Here is a 21,923-nt window from a genome sequence, read left to right on the forward strand (position 1 = left end):
CGCCAGACCTTCTCCATCGCCCAACACCTGCACTTGCTGATCCAGACCTGCCACAAGCAACAGTCAGTGGCACCCTCACCTGCAAGGCCCACAGAGGGCGGGAACGCTTCACCAACACCATCAACATCCACACACACCATGCCATCGACTCCATGGACTACATACTCATTCCTGAGCGGAGCCTCCATCTCACATACCACAACAACTCCAAATCCATTGCCCTCTGGCAGATAGTTGCTAACATCAAACTGAGCCAACTCTTCACCACACTGGGCCACAAGGCAGGGCACACCTTTGACCCCCATCTCCCCATGTGGAAACTGCGTCCACTTCATCAACACCAGTCAACGCCCATGGAGTGACCAGCACTGCGTACACTTCCTCATGGAGAAACCCCATGACACCCAAACCCACAGCAGGCACTACACAAAGTTACTGGAGCAGAGTCACTGAGTAAAAACAAATGACCCGTGCACACATGAGAGTATTAACAGTGTAGATTACTGTCAGTAAACACAAACACAATTATAACAGCGGTCAGATGACGTTTTCTTTCTTTTGTGGTTTTTAATTGGTGATCAATGCCCAGCCAACACGTGTTTCGTCTGGGTGTTAACCCACGACTTCTTCAGGGCTACAAGATGTGAATAACAATATATTAACATGGTACAAACTGAATACAGTCAACTGAAAAGAGAGAAAGAAAGAGACGAAAGGGCAAGCGGAAACAAAGGACAAAACACTTTTTACAGTGCTTCTGGTCTGGTACTGACCTCTTAATGTGCATTGTCCTTTCTACCCATATTACACCAGCCGGGACGGAATTACAACCGGCATAGAGGTGAGCTTACCATGCATCCTCTGACTGACCCACGTTACCCCTTACCCTTCACTGTGCACATATACTGACCCAGGTTTTTATTGTCTACACTTGATTTCAGAACATGACTCTCTCTGACAATTTGTCCATTAGGTAAGAATCTGAATGTGGAATGACGGTCGCATTCATATCTTCTTCGCTTTATCATCTTTCCACTTGGTTTCGGGAACTCACTGGTTTTTCTTTGGTGATGGTGGTTTTCTTTGCATCATGACACAAGAATGAGTTTATCTGTTCTTAAATAGTGTTATTTTTCTTATACTGCCATTCTCCAGAGAGTGTTTTTCTCAAAGTAATCATTGAACTACTATACTCAAGTGTTTTGTCTAATGGTTATGTTTTAATATATGCATTGTGCATTGCTGTTATAAGGGTCCGTTACATATTAGCACTTAATTTTTTTAATGCATATATACTCTTAACGTCACCGAGAGGTGCCAGGTGTTCTGGTACATCACTGGGGATTTCTGTACTTAATTATCATAATGTTTTGTCCTTTGTTTCCACTTTCCCTTTCGTCTCTTTCTTTCTCTCTTTTCAGTTGACTGTATTCCGTTTGTACCATGTTAATATATTGTTATTCACATCTTGTAGCCCTGAAGAAGTTGTGGGTTAACACCCAGACGAAACACGTGTTGGCTGGGCATTGATCACCAATTAAAAACCACAAAAGAAAGAACACGTAATCTGACCGCTGTTATAATTGTGTTTGTGTTTACTGACAGTAATCTACACTGTTAATACTCTCATGTGTGCACGGGTCATTTGTTTTTGCTTAAATTGTAGACTCCGGTCTATATTGGGGGTTTAGGGTTATCCCCCCACCTGTAGCACCGTGCAAATTTGTGTTGCAATATATTTACGTACATACGAGTAGGCGCCATCGTATACCGCATCACGGCAAACCATCTATGAGATTTCAGAGTCACCGAGTAGCTGGTACATCCCACCATCAACAGCAACACACACACCGCTGCAGCCAACACCAAAAGCACTGCCTGAGATTTCCACACATGTATCTCCAACTGCGCATACACACTTGCCCTACTATGCTACTCCAACATACAGCGTGCAATGAATGCCACCTCGGTCACCAACAACATTCAAGATGACAGATGCAGCTGCAGATGCCTGGAGAAGAACTGAAGCTACATGAAGGGGGCCATTTGACATCACCACTTACAAGGACACCAAGCTCATACTCTCCCTCACCATACCGCCCACAGACACCAGACTGGGCTTCCAGGGAGGATTGCAGCAAGTTGCAACATGGATGATCAACAGCTGGGGGATGCTCTACAAAGAGGAGACATTAGTCCTCATCCGTGTGACCACCCAATCAGCATGTGGCAACACCTGTTGAGCCAACACCTTTGGCAGCCCCCCGACAACTCTAGGTACCTAGGCATCGTACTAGAGTCCTCCCTCTCCATGCTCAAACAGGTCTACGCAGTGGCCTGCAGCTGCTTCAACAGCCTCTGCATCCTCCATGCGACCTTCACATGCATCCCCCCATCAGGTAGTCCTTGCCTTCAGGCTGTACAACGGAAACCCAATATATGCCCATATGGACATGTCTGTGCTCTGCAAACTCTAGAGTGTCCAGCACACCACTGCCACACTTGCCTTGTGTACATACTTTCTTCATAGGTCGAGTACCTCCATTGCACATACTTGGTTCCCACCTCTCCCCACATTTGCAAATGTGTGGCAGAGGGGCTAGGCCTTTGGGGATGGTTTGTCTACATTGCTAGCCCCAGTTACTACAGTTACTTGTGTTGTGGTGTCTGGTAGGTGGGCATGTTGATTGACATGTTGTATGTGAGTTTGGAATATGTGCATTCTCACATTTATGGGTTCCATGATTGTGGAGTTGAGGTGTGTGGTGTGTTCAGTTAGTACTTACCAACAAGCAGTGCATTTCCATCTGTGCCATTTTGAAAGCGCTGGTTGATGATGGACTGGCAGAAGATGTAGGAATCATGCACACTCCCTGGGAACTTGACTACAACAGTGGTGAACAGGCCCCGGTGGTACACTATTGCCTGCACATTGATGGAATGTGTGTGCTTTCTGTTTTGGTATATGTGTGCAGTGTCCACAGGTGGCACAATTAGAACATGTGTGCAGTCAATTGCCCCCAACACCTGGGGGAAGCCAGCTATGGCTTAAAAGCCTTGCTTGGCCTCAAGCTGTTCCTGCTCAGTGTTGGGGAAGGGTAGGTGCTGGGGTATCAGGCTGCAGATGGCATCCAAGACAGTTGTGAAGAACTTTTTATTTTATTTTATTTTTTTGCATATTTATATAGCGCAAACTCGACCCGAAGGTATTGGAGCGCTTTACATGAGCACCGTATTTACATTACACATTCAGGCACGGGGTGATTAAGTGATTTTGCCCAGAATCACAGGATGTGGACGCGACCTCGAGGCTCGAACTCTGGTTTCCAGCACCAAAGCCGGCAGTTTAAGCCGACGGAGCACATCCTCTCCCCGATTTGATAGGGCTGGCTGTGAGACTCCTCCAACTCTGGCAGTTGTTGTTGGAAGGTACCAGAGGCCAACATATGCAGTACAGCAGCTTTGTTTGCGGAGGGATGTTGGTTATCTGCTATGTTGGTGCCGTCAGCCTGTGGGCTATCTGGGTCAGAATGCAGAGGATGGATGTCCTTTTGAGTCTGTAGTGGGCAATAACATCCTCTGGCGATAGGTCTGTGAGGCTGAGGCGTCGGCGATGGACCCGCTGTCTTATTCAGTGCTGCCTTGGTGGTGGTCCTGGCGGAGGTGGCAGTTGTGGTGGTTGTTGTGGCCTTCTTGGTGCTCCGAGCTGCATGAGTAGTACCTCCATGGCATCAGTGGGTCTTCAGATGAGGCTCTGGGCTAGTCTCCCTCATAGGGAATCAACAAAAGAGAGGGGGGGACCGAGGAGCAAATAATGGTCCAGTGTCTGCGCTCCTCTAACATGATATTTAAACCAACAGAAGACACTGTTCCAAAGGAAGGGTGCTAAATAGCCCCTACCAAAAAGCAAAAAAAGGGGGGAGGAAGTCCTAGGTATATGTTGGGACCCGGCACAAAGGATAAAGAACAATGCTTGTCCCCTGTTGCCCTCACACACCCGAGGGTGTCATGCTTCATCATCGGGCATTTGCTCCTCGTCGGGCCCGGCGCTGCAATGCCCTACGGGTCCCCCGAAGGGTCACTTTAGCGGAGATCTTTTGGGGAAATGCCGGATGGTGCATGTGTGTGTGAGTAGGTGAGGGTCCTTAAAAGAGGGTAGAACAAAGTGCGTGCAAGGTAAATAAAAATTGTATTCCGGGGTTACTAAATCAAAAAGCTCGAGCAAGGCTGTTGCCAGAGATTAGCACCCCTCGGGTATAGAGTTACCCCAGCAGGCAAGTTATGCCTGTCGTCGATCAACATGTTTCGCGCCCCTATTGCCACCAAGGTCGTTGGCGCTTCTTCAGGATCAATAAGCAGATGTAGTGAAGTGCACGTGAAGTGAATAATTAAAAGTAAAAGTAAATACCCTCATAGTCAATCAGGGCGGACTACCATGATGTTTCCCAATTGGGTAGTAAAAATTTGTAGACGCTCCTGATAAAGTATCCTAGGAGAGAAACACAAAATAGAGGACACACAGTATGAGCATCAGTAAACTTGGTGCATCAATACGTGCCACAATCGTGTGCACGACCTGCCACAAAAAAGAAACACAGAACCAAAAAGAAGGGAACACCCAGTGTATCCCTAATGTCACCATCGCCCCCAAACTCGGGCCCATATATGATTGCCAATCAGTTAAAATATTTCTCAAAGTTGTCAATCTTAGGGGTCTGGGGTGTCCACATTAGTTGACACTATCCTTCATCACAATCCCTACAGACATTGAACACATGCTAAAACCAGTGCAGAGGAGAACACACAGTCAGGAGACCTCGCATGCATGGATAGACAAATGGCATGTGCATGAAGATGACAGTATCTAAAGAACGGCCTTACCCGACATTACCGGGGAACAAAACTCCTCTGGCCAGCAACGCGGGTCACCCACTCCTTCTTGGACTGTAAAGGGGAGCATGGTGGGGAAAGTGGTTCAAAACCGAGTGAACAAAACGCAGAGAGGGACCGGTTAGGTCCAATAGCTGTATACGGGCTGAGTACTCGATCACAGAGAACTGCCCCTGCTATACTTACGGTCCTCTCTGGATGCGGGATGCAGAGAGCCTACCCCGTCCTCACGTCTGCCAGGGAGAAGCACTCGATCCGGGCCATAAGGTTAAGTACTGTCAGGGGAGGAGCCAGGGCGGCACCTTCTTCCGGAACCTTCAGACACCCTGAATGATATTGAGGCTGCGCAAAGGATCAGTGAGAGACGCTGCAGCGTCTCGGGGGAGAACTACTCTCCCACGTTTGCGCAATCATATCGTAACAAAAAACAGGGAAATAGAAAGGTTCTGCTCCACTACAGTGGGTCTAATCTTACTGGCTAACAGTAGCCCGGAGCAACCGAACAACCGGCACTATGCCAGCAGGTTGAAAGTATCTACTGTATTCTCGGTAGTGTCACTAGACCACCGGGGGGGAGGGCTGGTAATCATGAGATACACAACGTGCAATCACGGCTGCACATAAAAGTCGTATTTAATTACACACATGATACCAAGTGATCACAATGTACATAGGGAAAAGTGAGGGTAGTGACCGACATTACAGCCCAACATGACACCATCCCACGTTCAGGGATTAAAAGAGAACATAACATCAGCCCCAAGAGGGGTGGCAAGATAACACCAGGTAGGGGGGTGGTGGTAGTGCAGTTCTGTGTGTGAAAAGGAACGGAAATAGAAGGGATAGACAGGAGTAAGGTCCCTCGGCTGAGCCGCCGTGCTACTACTGAATCAACAAAAGAGAGGGGGGGACCGAGGAGCAAATAATGGTCCAGTGTCTGCGCTCCTCTAACATGATATTTAAACCAACAGAAGACACTGTTCCAAAGGAAGGGTGCTAAATAGCCCCTACCAAAAAGCAAAAAAAGGGGGGAGGAAGTCCTAGGTATATGTTGGGACCCGGCACAAAGGATAAAGAACAATGCTTGTCCCCTGTTGCCCTCACACACCCGAGGGTGTCATGCTTCATCATCGGGTATTTGCTCCTCGTCGGGCCCGGCGCTGCAATGCCCTACGGGTCCCCCGAAGGGTCACTTTAGCGGAGATCTTTTGGGGAAATGCCGGATGGTGCATGTGTGTGTGAGTAGGTGAGGGTCCTTAAAAGAGGGTAGAACAAAGTGCGTGCAAGGTAAATAAAAATTGTATTCCGGGGTTACTAAATCAAAAAGCTCGAGCAAGGCTGTTGCCAGAGATTAGCACCCCTCGGGTATAGAGTTACCCCAGCAGGCAAGTTATGCCTGTCGTCGATCAACATGTTTCGCGCCCCTATTGCCACCAAGGTCGTTGGCGCTTCTTCAGGATCAATAAGCAGATGTAGTGAAGTGCACGTGAAGTGAATAATTAAAAGTAAAAGTAAATACCCTCATAGTCAATCAGGGCGGACTACCATGATGTTTCCCAATTGGGTAGTAAAAATTTGTAGACGCTCCTGATAAAGTATCCTAGGAGAGAAACACAAAATAGAGGACACACAGTATGAGCATCAGTAAAACTTGGTGCATCAATACGTGCCACAATCGTGTGCACGACCTGCCACAAAAAAGAAACACAGAACCAAAAAGAAGGGAACACCCAGTGTATCCCTAATGTCACCATCGCCCCCAAACTCGGGCCCATATATGATTGCCAATCAGTTAAAAAATTTCTCAAAGTTGTCAATCTTAGGGGTCTGGGGTGTCCACATTAGTTGACACTATCCTTCATCACAATCCCTACAGACATTGAACACATGCTAAAACCAGTGCAGAGGAGAACACACAGTCAGGAGACCTCGCATGCATGGATAGACAAATGGCATGTGCATGAAGATGACAGTATCTAAAGAACGGCCTTACCCGACATTACCGGGGAACAAAACTCCTCTGGCCAGCAACGCGGGTCACCCACTCCTTCTTGGACTGTAAAGGGGAGCATGGTGGGGAAAGTGGTTCAAAACCGAGTGAACAAAACGCAGAGAGGGACCGGTTAGGTCCAATAGCTGTATACGGGCTGAGTACTCGATCACAGAGAACTGCCCCTGCTATACTTACGGTCCTCTCTGGATGCGGGATGCAGAGAGCCTACCCCGTCCTCACGTCTGCCAGGGAGAAGCACTCGATCCGGGCCATAAGGTTAAGTACTGTCAGGGGAGGAGCCAGGGCGGCACCTTCTTCCGGAACCTTCAGACACCCTGAATGATACTGAGGCTGCGCAAAGGATCAGTGAGAGACGCTGCAGCGTCTCGGGGGAGAACTACTCTCCCACGTTTGCGCAATCATATCGTAACAAAAAACAGGGAAATAGAAAGGTTCTGCTCCACTACAGTGGGTCTAATCTTACTGGCTAACAGTAGCCCGGAGCAACCGAACAACCGGCACTATGCCAGCAGGTTGAAAGTATCTACTGTATTCTCGGTAGTGTCACTAGACCACCGGGGGGGAGGGCTGGTAATCAAGAGATACACAACGTGCAATCACGGCTGCACATAAAAGTTGTATTTAATTACACACATGATACCAAGTGATCACAATGTACATAGGGAAAAGTGAGGGTAGTGACCGACATTACAGCCCAACATGACACCATCCCACGTTCAGGGATTAAAAGAGAACATAACATCAGCCCCAAGAGGGGTGGCAAGATAACACCAGGTAGGGGGGTGGTGGTAGTGCAGACCCCTAAGATTGACAACTTTGAGAAATTTTTTAACTCATTGGCAATCATATATGGGCCCGAGTTTGGGGGCGATGGTGACATTAGGGATACACTGGGTGTTCCCTTCTTTTTGGTTCTGTGTTTCTTTTTTGTGGCAGGTCGTGCACACGATTGTGGCACGTATTGATGCACCAAGTTTTACTGATGCTCATACTGTGTGTCCTCTATTTTGTGTTTCTCTCCTAGGATACTTTATCAGGAGCGTCTACAAATTTTTACTACCCAATTGGGAAACATCATGGTAGTCCGCCCTGATTGACTATGAGGGTATTTACTTTTACTTTTAATTATTCACTTCACGTGCACTTCACTACATCTGCTTATTGATCCTGAAGAAGCGCCAACGACCTTGGTGGCAATAGGGGCGCGAAACATGTTGATCGACGACAGGCATAACTTGCCTGCTGGGGTAACTCTATACCCGAGGGGTGCTAATCTCTGGCAACAGCCTTGCTCGAGCTTTTTGATTTAGTAACCCCGGAATACAATTTTTATTTACCTTGCACGCACTTTGTTCTACCCTCTTTTAAGGACCCTCACCTACTCACACACACATGCACCATCCGGCATTTCCCCAAAAGATCTCCGCTAAAGTGACCCTTCGGGGGACCCGTAGGGCATTGCAGCGCCGGGCCCGACGAGGAGCAAATGCCCGATGATGAAGCATGACACCCTCGGGTGTGTGAGGGCAACAGGGGACAAGCATTGTTCTTTATCCTTTGTGCCGGGTCCCAACATATACCTAGGACTTCCTCCCCCCTTTTTTTGCTTTTTGGTAGGGGCTATTTAGCACCCTTCCTTTGGAACAGTGTCTTCTGTTGGTTTAAATATCATGTTAGAGGAGCGCAGACACTGGACCATTATTTGCTCCTCGGTCCCCCCCTCTCTTTTGTTGATTCAGTAGTAGCACGGCGGCTCAGCCGAGGGACCTTACTCCTGTCTATCCCTTCTATTTCCGTTCCTTTTCACACACAGAACTGCACTACCACCACCCCCCTACCTGGTGTTATCTTGCCACCCCTCTTGGGGCTGATGTTATGTTCTCTTTTAATCCCTGAACGTGGGATGGTGTCATGTTGGGCTGTAATGTCGGTCACTACCCTCACTTTTCCCTATGTACATTGTGATCACTTGGTATCATGTGTGTAATTAAATACGACTTTTATGTGCAGCCGTGATTGCACGTTGTGTATCTCTTGATTACCAGCCCTCCCCCCCGGTGGTCTAGTGACACTACCGAGAATACAGTAGATACTTTCAACCTGCTGGCATAGTGCCGGTTGTTCGGTTGCTCCGGGCTACTGTTAGCCAGTAAGATTAGACCCACTGTAGTGGAGCAGAACCTTTCTATTTCCCTGTTTTTTGTTACGATATGATTGCGCAAACGTGGGAGAGTAGTTCTCCCCCGAGACGCTGCAGCGTCTCTCACTGATCCTTTGCGCAGCCTCAGTATCATTCAGGGTGTCTGAAGGTTCCGGAAGAAGGTGCCGCCCTGGCTCCTCCCCTGACAGTACTTAACCTTATGGCCCGGATCGAGTGCTTCTCCCTGGCAGACGTGAGGACGGGGTAGGCTCTCTGCATCCCGCATCCAGAGAGGACCGTAAGTATAGCAGGGGCAGTTCTCTGTGATCGAGTACTCAGCCCGTATACAGCTATTGGACCTAACCGGTCCCTCTCTGCGTTTTGTTCACTCGGTTTTGAACCACTTTCCCCACCATGCTCCCCTTTACAGTCCAAGAAGGAGTGGGTGACCCGCGTTGCTGGCCAGAGGAGTTTTGTTCCCCGGTAATGTCGGGTAAGGCCGTTCTTTAGATACTGTCATCTTCATGCACATGCCATTTGTCTATCCATGCATGCGAGGTCTCCTGACTGTGTGTTCTCCTCTGCACTGGTTTTAGCATGTGTTCAATGTCTGTAGGGATTGTGATGAAGGATAGTGTCAACTAATGTGGACACCCCAGACCCCTAAGATTGACAACTTTGAGAAATTTTTTAACTGATTGGCAATCATATATGGGCCCGAGTTTGGGGGCGATGGTGACATTAGGGATACACTGGGTGTTCCCTTCTTTTTGGTTCTGTGTTTCTTTTTTGTGGCAGGTCGTGCACACGATTGTGGCACGTATTGATGCACCAAGTTTTACTGATGCTCATACTGTGTGTCCTCTATTTTGTGTTTCTCTCCTAGGATACTTTATCAGGAGCGTCTACAAATTTTTACTACCCAATTGGGAAACATCATGGTAGTCCGCCCTGATTGACTATGAGGGTATTTACTTTTACTTTTAATTATTCACTTCACGTGCACTTCACTACATCTGCTTATTGATCCTGAAGAAGCGCCAACGACCTTGGTGGCAATAGGGGCGCGAAACATGTTGATCGACGACAGGCATAACTTGCCTGCTGGGGTAACTCTATACCCGAGGGGTGCTAATCTCTGGCAACAGCCTTGCTCGAGCTTTTTGATTTATTAACCCCGGAATACAATTTTTATTTACCTTGCACGCACTTTGTTCTACCCTCTTTTAAGGACCCTCACCTACTCACACACACATGCACCATCCGGCATTTCCCCAAAAGATCTCCGCTAAAGTGACCCTTCGGGGGACCCGTAGGGCATTGCAGCGCCGGGCCCGACGAGGAGCAAATACCCGATGATGAAGCATGACACCCTCGGGTGTGTGAGGGCAACAGGGGACAAGCATTGTTCTTTATCCTTTGTGCCGGGTCCCAACATATACCTAGGACTTCCTCCCCCCTTTTTTTGCTTTTTGGTAGGGGCTATTTAGCACCCTTCCTTTGGAACAGTGTCTTCTGTTGGTTTAAATATCATGTTAGAGGAGCGCAGACACTGGACCATTATTTGCTCCTCGGTCCCCCCCTCTCTTTTGTTGATTCAGTAGTAGCACGGCGGCTCAGCCGAGGGACCTTACTCCTGTCTATCCCTTCTATTTCCGTTCCTTTTCACACACAGAACTGCACTACCACCACCCCCCTACCTGGTGTTATCTTGCCACCCCTCTTGGGGCTGATGTTATGTTCTCTTTTAATCCCTGAACGTGGGATGGTGTCATGTTGGGCTGTAATGTCGGTCACTACCCTCACTTTTCCCTATGTACATTGTGATCACTTGGTATCATGTGTGTAATTAAATACGACTTTTATGTGCAGCCGTGATTGCACGTTGTGTATCTCATGATTACCAGCCCTCCCCCCGGTGGTCTAGTGACACTACCGAGAATACAGTAGATACTTTCAACCTGCTGGCATAGTGCCGGTTGTTCGGTTGCTCCGGGCTACTGTTAGCCAGTAAGATTAGACCCACTGTAGTGGAGCAGAACCTTTCTATTTCCCTGTTTTTTGTTACGATATGATTGCGCAAACGTGGGAGAGTAGTTCTCCCCCGAGACGCTGCAGCGTCTCTCACTGATCCTTTGCGCAGCCTCAGTATCATTCAGGGTGTCTGAAGGTTCCGGAAGAAGGTGCCGCCCTGGCTCCTCCCCTGACAGTACTTAACCTTATGGCCCGGATCGAGTGCTTCTCCCTGGCAGACGTGAGGACGGGGTAGGCTCTCTGCATCCCGCATCCAGAGAGGACCGTAAGTATAGCAGGGGCAGTTCTCTGTGATCGAGTACTCAGCCCGTATACAGCTATTGGACCTAACCGGTCCCTCTCTGCGTTTTGTTCACTCGGTTTTGAACCACTTTCCCCACCATGCTCCCCTTTACAGTCCAAGAAGGAGTGGGTGACCCGCGTTGCTGGCCAGAGGAGTTTTGTTCCCCGGTAATGTCGGGTAAGGCCGTTCTTTAGCTACTGTCATCTTCATGCACATGCCATTTGTCTATCCATGCATGCGAGGTCTCCTGACTGTGTGTTCTCCTCTGCACTGGTTTTAGCATGTGTTCAATGTCTGTAGGGATTGTGATGAAGGATAGTGTCAACTAATGTGGACACCCCAGACCCCTAAGATTGACAACTTTGAGAAATTTTTTAACTGATTGGCAATCATATATGGGCCCGAGTTTGGGGGCGATGGTGACATTAGGGATACACTGGGTGTTCCCTTCTTTTTGGTTCTGTGTTTCTTTTTTGTGGCAGGTCGTGCACACGATTGTGGCACGTATTGATGCACCAAGTTTTACTGATGCTCATACTGTGTGTCCTCTATTTTGTGTTTCTCTCCTAGGATACTTTATCAGGAGCGTCTACAAATTTTTACTACCCAATTGGGAGACATCATGGTAGTCCGCCCTGATTGACTATGAGGGTATTTACTTTTACTTTTAATTATTCACTTCACGTGCACTTCACTACATCTGCTTATTGATCCTCAAGAAGCGCCAACGACCTTGGTGGCAATAGGGGCGCGAAACATGTTGATCGACGACAGGCATAACTTGCCTGCTGGGGTAACTCTATACCCGAGGGGTGCTAATCTCTGGCAACAGCCTTGCTCGAGCTTTTTGATTTAGTAACCCCGGAATACAATTTTTATTTACCTTGCACGCACTTTGTTCTACCCTCTTTTAAGGACCCTCACCTACTCACACACACATGCACCATCCGGAATTTCCCCAAAAGATCTCCGCTAAAGTGACCCTTCGGGGGACCCGTAGGGCATTGCAGCGCCGGGCCCGACGAGGAGCAAATGCCCGATGATGAAGCATGACACCCTCGGGTGTGTGAGGGCAACAGGGGACAAGCATTGTTCTTTATCCTTTGTGCCGGGTCCCAACATATACCTAGGACTTCCTCCCCCCTTTTTTTGCTTTTTGGTAGGGGCTATTTAGCACCCTTCCTTTGGAACAGTGTCTTCTGTTGGTTTAAAGTTTAACTAGTCTCCCTCATATACTACTCTTTATCCCCATTTTTAAGACCTCCTTTTTTCTGGTCTTAAGTCCCAGCCGCTAAAGGGCCATAGCAGCAGTTTTTTTTTATCGCATCACAGGTCCGGGTGAGTGTTGTGAATATCGCGAAGTGGAGTTAGCATGCGTTTTAGCATGGGAATGCCTACATTGCATATCATTAGCGATAGTGATCGCTACCATCGTTGGCGATGCTGGATGCGGTTGCTATGGCCAGAAAGCTGTCATTAACAGCTGTTAGCGACAGCTTGGTACATTTACCTGTATTGACCTATTTGTCTCATTCATCCTTTCCATCTTCTTTCTTTTGAAGCTTCTTCCGTCATCTTTTTTTGCTTTTAATGCGTATTTCATTCTTTCTTTTCTTCTGTCAATTCATCTCTCATTCCATCCGTCCTTTGTTCTAGCTTTATATGCTTCTTTCAATCCGTTTAGTGTTATGTTCGTCCTGGCATCTTTACACACCGTCTTTGCATCTTTTCTTGTTGTAATCCTCAAATTTGTTAATTCTGTATTTCTCTTCTTTCCTTCAATTGCGCTTCCTTTCATCTCACACTTCTTCTTTCTTTATATCTTTCTTTTTTACATCTTTTTTGTTTCCTATATCTTTCCTTTTTTTCTTTCAACCCTTCATCTTTCTTTTTTTACACCTTTTTTCCTTATTTCTTGGGTCCATTTACACCCTATTTTCTTCATACTTCCTTTTTTGCTTCATTGTTTGCATTTTACTTGCTTTACTTTGAGTTGTCTCACCCCGTTTTCCTCTAACTTTTTCTTTTTAATTTTAATAGTCAGTCTTTCTCTCTGTCACCGTTTTAGGCTGCTTTTGGGTCTTCTTTCGGTCCCCACCCCCACAGCTGTGTCATTACAGTTTATTCTTGCGTAATTTATTAGTTTTAACTTCTGACTTGCAATGACCTGCCAGTCAAAGTTAAATGTTAATAAGAGCCATAAAATAATGTAATCTACTTCATAGCACCCCTGCAGAAGCCGGCATAGCGGGTGGTTCTCTGCGCCCTTATACCTATGCCTCTTAAGACACCAGAGGCCTGAATAGGGGTGAAACCCATGAGATTTGTGACTCATAAGATTTTCTGATGTGGCCACATGCGCAAAGTGCATGAAAAAAAGTGTTGTGCAAAGTGAAAATAAAAAATAGACCACCAAACAGTTTTCTAGACACAAACAAAAAAAAAGTCCAGAATCAGGTACACTCCCCAGCGCCACGATTTGTCACCTTGGGGGCTGACTTCATACACTTCCACAGATAGACATTCACCCTCTTTTTTAGGCGAATGAACAAGTTTGATACAACAAGGGCACAAGTCCTAAAAAAAGAAGTGTGGTGACTGACCTAGTGAATCAGTATGCGCGTGACATCCCGGCGCGTGACATCATAAGAAGTGACATTAGATCTTAAGCCCTCACATATATGTTTAACAGGTCTATCATGAGTATATTAAAGCACATTTCGAGTATACAGGGAAACCCTCCTGATTTTTAGGCTGAAGATTCACACTTTTGTAAGCTACTTATTCAATGTTGCCTTTTGGCAGTGTAAAGGGCCTGTACCCATAGCGCTTTGCAAGAAAAAATTGCGATATCTAAATAATTTCAACGCCTCCTCGGGGGAAGTAAGCTCTATATAAATGCTATTTATTTTTTTGTAAATACAGGGAAAGACCTACACATCTGACATTCTTACAGTGCATGCATATCTCCTAAACAGTCTGAACAAAGTGAAAAGCTGCATCTCATAAGTATGTTTGAAGCACTAACAAGTTGTGAACCTTTATTTCCCCTTTGCTGCGTTTGCTTCTAGGTATGAGGCTCCTGACTGCTGCCAGCCAGGAGACTCCAACAAAAGGAGGCCTGATGACCACTCAGATTGGACCTTTGTTATGGGCCCAGCAGGAGTCTGAACTAAGAAAGCCCCCTCCCGCCTGAACATCGTCGCTATCCAAAGCAGACAACAACGCGCATTACACCAGGACGCATTCACCATATTTTTCAGTGGGGTCCAACTTCTTGGCAGAGTGGACGGTGTCCACCCTGTAAAAATAGTGGGTGGAAGCCGTCCACCCGTTTGTACCCCCGACTTGTGCCCTGGATACAACAAATACGAAAAAGGGGGCATATTATAAAGAAACGGCGTTAAAATTATCGCCGCTTTAGCGGCAGAAAACTGCCACCAAAGCGGCGATAATGGGCTTGATAATATGCGCTTGAGAATTCCCATAGAAGCCCATGTTCTGGTGTCAACATGGGCTTCTATTGGAATTCTCTGTGGCATATTATCAAGCCCATTATCGCCGCTTTGGCGGCAGTTTTCTGCCGCTAAAGCGGCGATAATTTTAACGCCGTCCTTGATTATATGCCCCAAGGTTAGGCAGTGTTTAGTGATAAAATAAGATACTCCTAAACATGCCTGAAAAGTTTATCTTTGCCACAATATTCAGTACACTTTCGGCTGCGAACTTTTTTTTAACGAATTTTTATTTATGGGTGGGAACTTGATGTGCCCACTTACTGTATGGAGAACGCACAAAATGACTACGGGTTCGATATAGGTGACTTGTGATTAATTACGAAGGCCGGAAGAGGGCGCAGTTGCGCCACAGTTGGGACTCGCTGCTCTCCTGTTTTGATGACAGTGTCACTCCACAAAGAAGCATCACCCAAGAGAGAGTACGATGTTAGTATGTTCTGCTCTTGGCAAAGTAAACAGTGTAAATTACAAGCTAATTACGACTGTCAGTCTTCACTAAAGATTGGCGGCAGCGCAAGAAAATGCCCTACAAAAATCGACATGCCATGTGTGTTCATTTAAATTTGTGTTGCATTTTTTAAATCTCATTTGTTGTATAAGATAATCAGGATGCTGGTTAATACATTTCTCAATTTAATAAATATTTTTCTACAGGAAAAGAGGAAGTCCACACGCAACCGATTCACAGCGCTGTACAATAAAATATGAAATATTATAATACATTTTCAAAAAAATACAGTCAAAAGCAAAAAAACTGAAAATGCGACCAATTAATGTGAAGATGGAGATATATATAGTACGGCTACGGAGCTGTTGCTACGTAATTCCCTCCCTGTACGACAAGTCTGTATATTAGATTGTTTAGGAAATGAGCGCACGAGTGACAACTCCAGAACACGTTCCGTCTGCCAATAAATTCGCTGAACAACCGCTTTAATGGTGGCAAGGGCATCTGATGGGCACAAAGTCTTACGTCATTCGAACGTGTCTTGGATTCTTTAACCGCAAGTTTTTAGCTGCAATACGGGCTAGTGGGTAAACTCAAAGCTAAAGGAGCCTGGAGTGAAGCAGCGTTCTTTTAAAAAAAATTCTTAAGAGTGATAAGCGATTCTCATGTGTGATGACAGGATAGGAATGTGGCATCACATAACCGTTGATACTAATGAAAACATGAAAAGTGAAATCAATGACATTTACAAAAAGGTAAAATTGTAAAATATAGAGACTAACACCAAACAGTCACTAAAGTAGTCCCAAGGCTTGTAAAAGTAGTGGAACAATTGTCTGATGTGTCAAAACAGTTTTTCCCATTATCTGAAGAGCTCTGTAGTAGGGCTCTCCTGTGCCCGGGTGGCATTTTGAAGCTATGACATATGCCAAGAACTGCTTTGCGTGCAAAAGAGCCCTGAAAGGAATTTTATATAGCGCCTAATTTTACCCTGAAGGTATCAATGCGCTTTACAAAATAACCAATAACATTACATAAGCACTTCAGAGTACATGGTCAGGTTGTAGTGACAGTGATCAGGTTGTAGCCATTCTCACCATGTGTGAAATTTAGCTTGCTGCGAGAGAGAGCTAAATCCGACGCTCAGTTGTGTGAGTCTCACGCCCAAAGAGTGAGACTTGAGGTCTCTGAGAGATATCCTAGTCACAGCTCAGCCCGTTGAGAGATTGTGTGCCCTTTAGCACATGTCTGACCGCTGAACCTATTGCCTGTGAGTGACAGAAATAACAGCAGAGATACTGCACATTGAGATATGAGGCAGAACAATTCTAGCAGAAAACTAAACAGCACAAACTTTCGGGGCGGTGACGTCACAAAACACTTTCTGTTTTTTTGTCCTGCACCCTTGGTGCTCAGTTTATTTACTCAGAGGTCACTTTCCCAGCCCATGTCATTAGCCCCCACTGACATCTGGTGGCCACCAGCTTCTGGTAACAACTGCACTGCTCGTGTGCAGCGTGTTTGTGTTGCAACTATATGCCAGATGGGCCCCGAATTTAAGATAATCACCAACTGTTGTTGATTCCCTTCACTCCCCATCACCTCTCCACTCCCCCTGCCCACCAGGGCCTGTAAAGAGCCACATGCTGAGCCGTCGTTGGTGGCAATTCATTAGGCCCAAGTTGTTTACACCCACGACCCCAGTCATTTTATTGAGTCAAAGTCTGTCCAACATAAACACAAAGTAACTTAAAAACAGTTATGTAGGGAAGTACAAACACCTCTGCCAGGGTATGCTTTGCATTATTTTGTAACATGTCGGTTTAATGCAGGCGTTTGAAAATTACAGTGTTTTTCGCACGGAGGTGGACCTAAAAGAGTGTGAGAGATTTCTGAAGAGGCTGATTATTCAAAAGGGGTCTGTGACAGTCAGTCACATGTCTTCTGCGCCTTTTACTTGGCGCACTCAGCCCCAGCCCCAGCCCCGAGGACCGTTCAAAAGAATCAGACTGTGGAGGAAATTCAAGGAAAGTTTATTTCACTTATCTGTGGATGCCTAATTTGTTCCCGCAACAGAGGTGAGTTTCCCAAACTCACCTTTGCTTCAATCAAAATTTACACAAGAACGCCCTCCCCAGGTGAAAGTGAAAAGCCCCTTTACAGCAACCTTTCCCCGACACAAGACACAGGGGAGCTAGCAACACACACTTGCCAAGTACAGCCCACTGCAGCCATTGGTTCTTGTGCACAGGGAGTGACATCGGTTTTCTAGCTCACATGTGCACACCTGACAAAAACAAATGCACTTCTGTCCAAGTGCGGGTGAGTCTGTACTTAGGCATACTTTTTGTCTTTCAATTATTCATTTATTTATTAGTATTTTTTAGACATCATTGAGGTATTTAAACTACGTCTTCAGGTTAAGGCCATTCACAGCCAACTGTACCTTTTCTGTGTAGCAATAAGAATCATATTTTCCTGCCAAGCACATTAAAACTAAAAATGGTTCCTATCTCTATTTTAATTACACCTGCATGTTCGGAAGCATTTGCACAGTTCTATTAAAATTACATGGACTTGGTTAAATGTTAAATATTTATTACAAGCACATGGCCGCCATATAGATGAGGCATTTTTTCTTTTTCTTTTTATGCATCTGCTTATAAGAAAAACATTTTAAAATACTAATTTCACCAGCTTGCTGAGGCCAGAGCCATTAGATTTACCAGTACTTGTTATGCTTACTCCTTGCTAGGGCAGTCTTGCAGTGTTATTAGATGTGCATTACCAAACTAATGGTGCAGACTTTAATCACCCCAGAACAGTGGTCTTCAAACTGAGAGGCGGCCCCCCAGGGGGTTTTAATTGATACGGGGGAGGGAGGTACAGGGGGGTTGGGGGTCAGGCTTTGACCAAAAGTACCACTACGCAGATACCAGTACTTTGTTTAAAGCAGGAATTAAATAAGCAGCAGTATTCGCTCTGTGATGGGCCATCACTAACATATTTTGTCATTGATATCCTAGCTGAGAGTAGGTATGAAAATGGAGGGGGCTCCAAATATTCTTCAAAAAACCCACCCCCATTTCTATTACTCACACTGTGGATACTTTGAAATGTTAGTAAAGCATTCCTGACACAAAAAGTATGTTTGGCAATCATGTATTTGGATGCATTTTTAAAATGGTTACAGAATTTGCCAGCAATGTTTAAATATGATTTGTGTTTAAGTAAGTCCAGACATATTTAAACCTTGGCAATTTAATAGGATAATTGTGAAAAATTCTGAGGGGGGCCTAATAAATTTTATGTTTTCACTGGGGTTGCGCAGCATTATAAACTTTGAAGACCACTGCCCTAGAAGAATGAGAAGTTGAATTAACCACAACAAATGCTCCCAGTTTACCAAAGCAGGAATGATTCACTGACCTGTCTTTTTAGCTATCTACTGGCTAACTGTTTCTGCTGCTAAAATGGCATAGGGTTTCTAGGGCCTGCTACAGGAGCTCTCGCACATGCAAATGGCAAGATAAGACAGATATTGTTTTCCCTTGTACAGATCTGTTTCCAACTGTGTCGGACTGAGACAGAAAATAGCCCCTGGCACCAAAATAAATGTCACCCCCAATAACAAATCCAATAACTAAACAAGTGTCCCACAGTTGTAAATCAGGGCAGTTTTGAATTTGTAAAAAACAGGCTGTATAGATGTTTTTCAAGATATGGGAGCCGGTATTTGTGAGAAGCTGGCTTGGTATACGATGCACACTTATGTAAGTGGGCACCGTGCACCAATCCAGACAACCCTTATGGTGATTTTAGTGGTCTTAGACAACCTTAGAAAGCTCTCTAAGCTGTAGCTGTGGAGAGCAGCATTCAGGCTTAGTCCAGAAGGAGTGTAAAGCAGCTTGTTTTACCAGAACATAATCTTATAAGTATAGATTAAGTGAAAAAGAACCACACAAGGTATTTATAAAAATATGTATTTATTATAAGACAGTCACTAACACGTACAGCGATCTCCTACCCAGAGATATACACAATGCACACAATACTTTACAATAGAAACAGGTAAGTAGCACATAATATACAATGGTCACCAAGAGGGGACTAAACCATATACTAAATTACTGGTATGAGAACCAAGACTCGAGTCAAGACTGTACCCAGAAGACATAGAAGTGTCGGGGACCCAAGGAACTACCCGAGGTAAGTAACTAGGAGCCCTACAGAGGTCTTGTGCTAAGTGTGAACACGCTGCATGATCACTTCAAGTCAATGGGTACGTCGCATTTGCAATTTTAAAGAAGAAGTCCCTTCCTAGCGGACCCTGAAGAAACCCAGTGGAAGACAGAAGTTTGGAGAGCCACCCCACCAGTGGATACCTTAGGAACCAGGATACCTGCTCCAGGAAAGCCGGGTGCATAGGTGTGAAGTGGCGTTGGAAACTGCTGTCAAACCCAATGGAGGACTTCAGAAAGATGCCACTGCTGGAGAAGGTGAAAGTGTCTGGTGGAACCCGAAGGTGGATTTAAGATGGGAAGAACCTGCAAGCAGAGGGGACAGAGTCTGTGCCACTCAGGAGTGTCCAGGAGGCACGGAAGACGAATGCCCACCAATGTCGGGTACTGCAGGGGAGCTGACGGTGACGTTAGAACTGCAGCCGGTGATGCTGTCGTAGACCAGGAACCGTATATGAGCTGTCATATGTCGGGTGTAAAGAGTTGAGGAGCCGGTGTCCGGCGGCAGCACCAACAAGCCTTTGCAACTTCAACCAACGTGGAAGTGAGGAAAGGTGCAATGTCGGGACCACCAAGGTCCAGGGGACTCACCACTAGCAGGGTAATCAGGGCAGGCCCGAGCAATCAGGGGAGCCCAAAGAATATGAAGATGACCCTCAAGAGAACCCACAGGCCGAAGGCATTTGAGTCGCAAGAGGACCTTGAGCAGCTCACCAAAGATGCAAGCCCACGATGCAAGAGATGTGGTGAGGATTAAGATCTTGGTCACTGGGGATGCTTGAAGTTAGGGCTACTTGGAGTCCGAAGATCTTGATGGAAGGAAGCTAACGAGCCTTTGCAACTGCAAGTCAGCGCGGTGCACAGGGGTTTGGTTCCTGCGGCTCCGATGAGAGATACAGGCCTCAAACTTGGTGAGAGGACAGGGCATGTCCAAAGGAATGTGAAGAACTATCACCTGTGTTGCTGAGCCTTTCAGAGTCCATGGGAGCTCAGGATCAGCAGACTGTTCAGCTTAGTTGTGGTGCCTACAGATGCAGGGAAGTGACTCCTTCGCTTCAAGGGAGATTCATGCAGGTGTCTTGGAGGCCCACAGGCCTTGGAAGGTGCAGAAGCATGGACGTTGCAGCAGACAAGCAGGGCAACAAGATTAGGAGCAGCAGAAGTCTTCCTTGTTACAGCCTTGATGCCCAGCGCGAAGTCTAGAGTGCCCAGAAGGTTGAAGAAGAAGTGGTGTCTGGAATTAACCTGGTTCTACGACGAATCTAGGGACCCACCAACAGGTAACCCCTTAAATACCGTAAGGAACGGGTTGGAATGATTCAGGGGTCCCTCCCAAAGGAGTGGATGGACAAGGGGGGGATACTCTCATGTCCTTTGTACAGTTTGGCACCAGAGCAGGAGCCAACGGCTCCCTGAACTGGTTTGAACAGGACTATGCATGGAGGGTACCAAGTGTGCCCTGCACGCATACTATGTGGCACTGGCAAGCGCTCCCACCCTGACCCAATACACTAAATCCTGTCTGGGAGGTGGTCACACCTCCCTGTGACAGGATACCTATTGTTCTGCCTACCTCTGCCCAAGCTTGGCTCAGCAGCAGGAGGGCAGAAACGTGTCTCTGGCCGGCAGCAATTCTGGCTCCCTGTCCGGGTCTGGAAGACTGGTAGCGGGAGCACCAAGAGCCTCCTAAAGGAGCTTTATGGTGTGGTGTGGGAGGTATGATTCCAACATGTTTGATACCAAACATGATAGGATTTGTTGCAGTCAGTTTTGAGATGGTCATCGCATAACAATGCTGTTCCCCTCTATATGTCATATGGCTGTCTCACTTACAAGCCAGGACACTGGACTCCGTAGGCTGTAGGGGTGTCCTGCTCATGCAGGGGCACTCTCACACTTAGAACTAAGCACCCTGTCTTCAGTATTGAAAGGCCTGCTCTAGGGGTAACTTATAGGGTTTAAGTGCAGTGGCCTTAGATATAGGGAAACCTATATATTTCGTAAGAGTTGCTAGCACCAGCTTACACAGGGTGCAATGGCAGCCCTGTAGTTGCAAATTGTGTGGGCTCCCATGGGTGGCATAATGCATGCCTCAGCCCATGAGGGACCCCTGGTGTACCTATGCTCTGGGTACCTTAGTACCATATACTAGGGACTGATTAGTGTACACCAGTGTTCAATCTGGGATGTACCTAAGTACCTATCAAACCAATTTAGGGGAGAAAGCACAGACCCTGTGGTCCTGATTAGCAGGATCCCAGTCAGACAAGTCAGAAATACCATTACATCAAGCAAAAAGTGGCAGTAACAATAAAAGCAGATCCTACTTTCCTACAGTGTTCGTATGCATTTGTG

This window comes from Triturus cristatus, chromosome 11, assembly GCF_964204655.1.
Source record: "Triturus cristatus chromosome 11, aTriCri1.1, whole genome shotgun sequence".
Classification (NCBI taxonomy): Eukaryota; Metazoa; Chordata; class Amphibia; order Caudata; family Salamandridae; genus Triturus; species Triturus cristatus.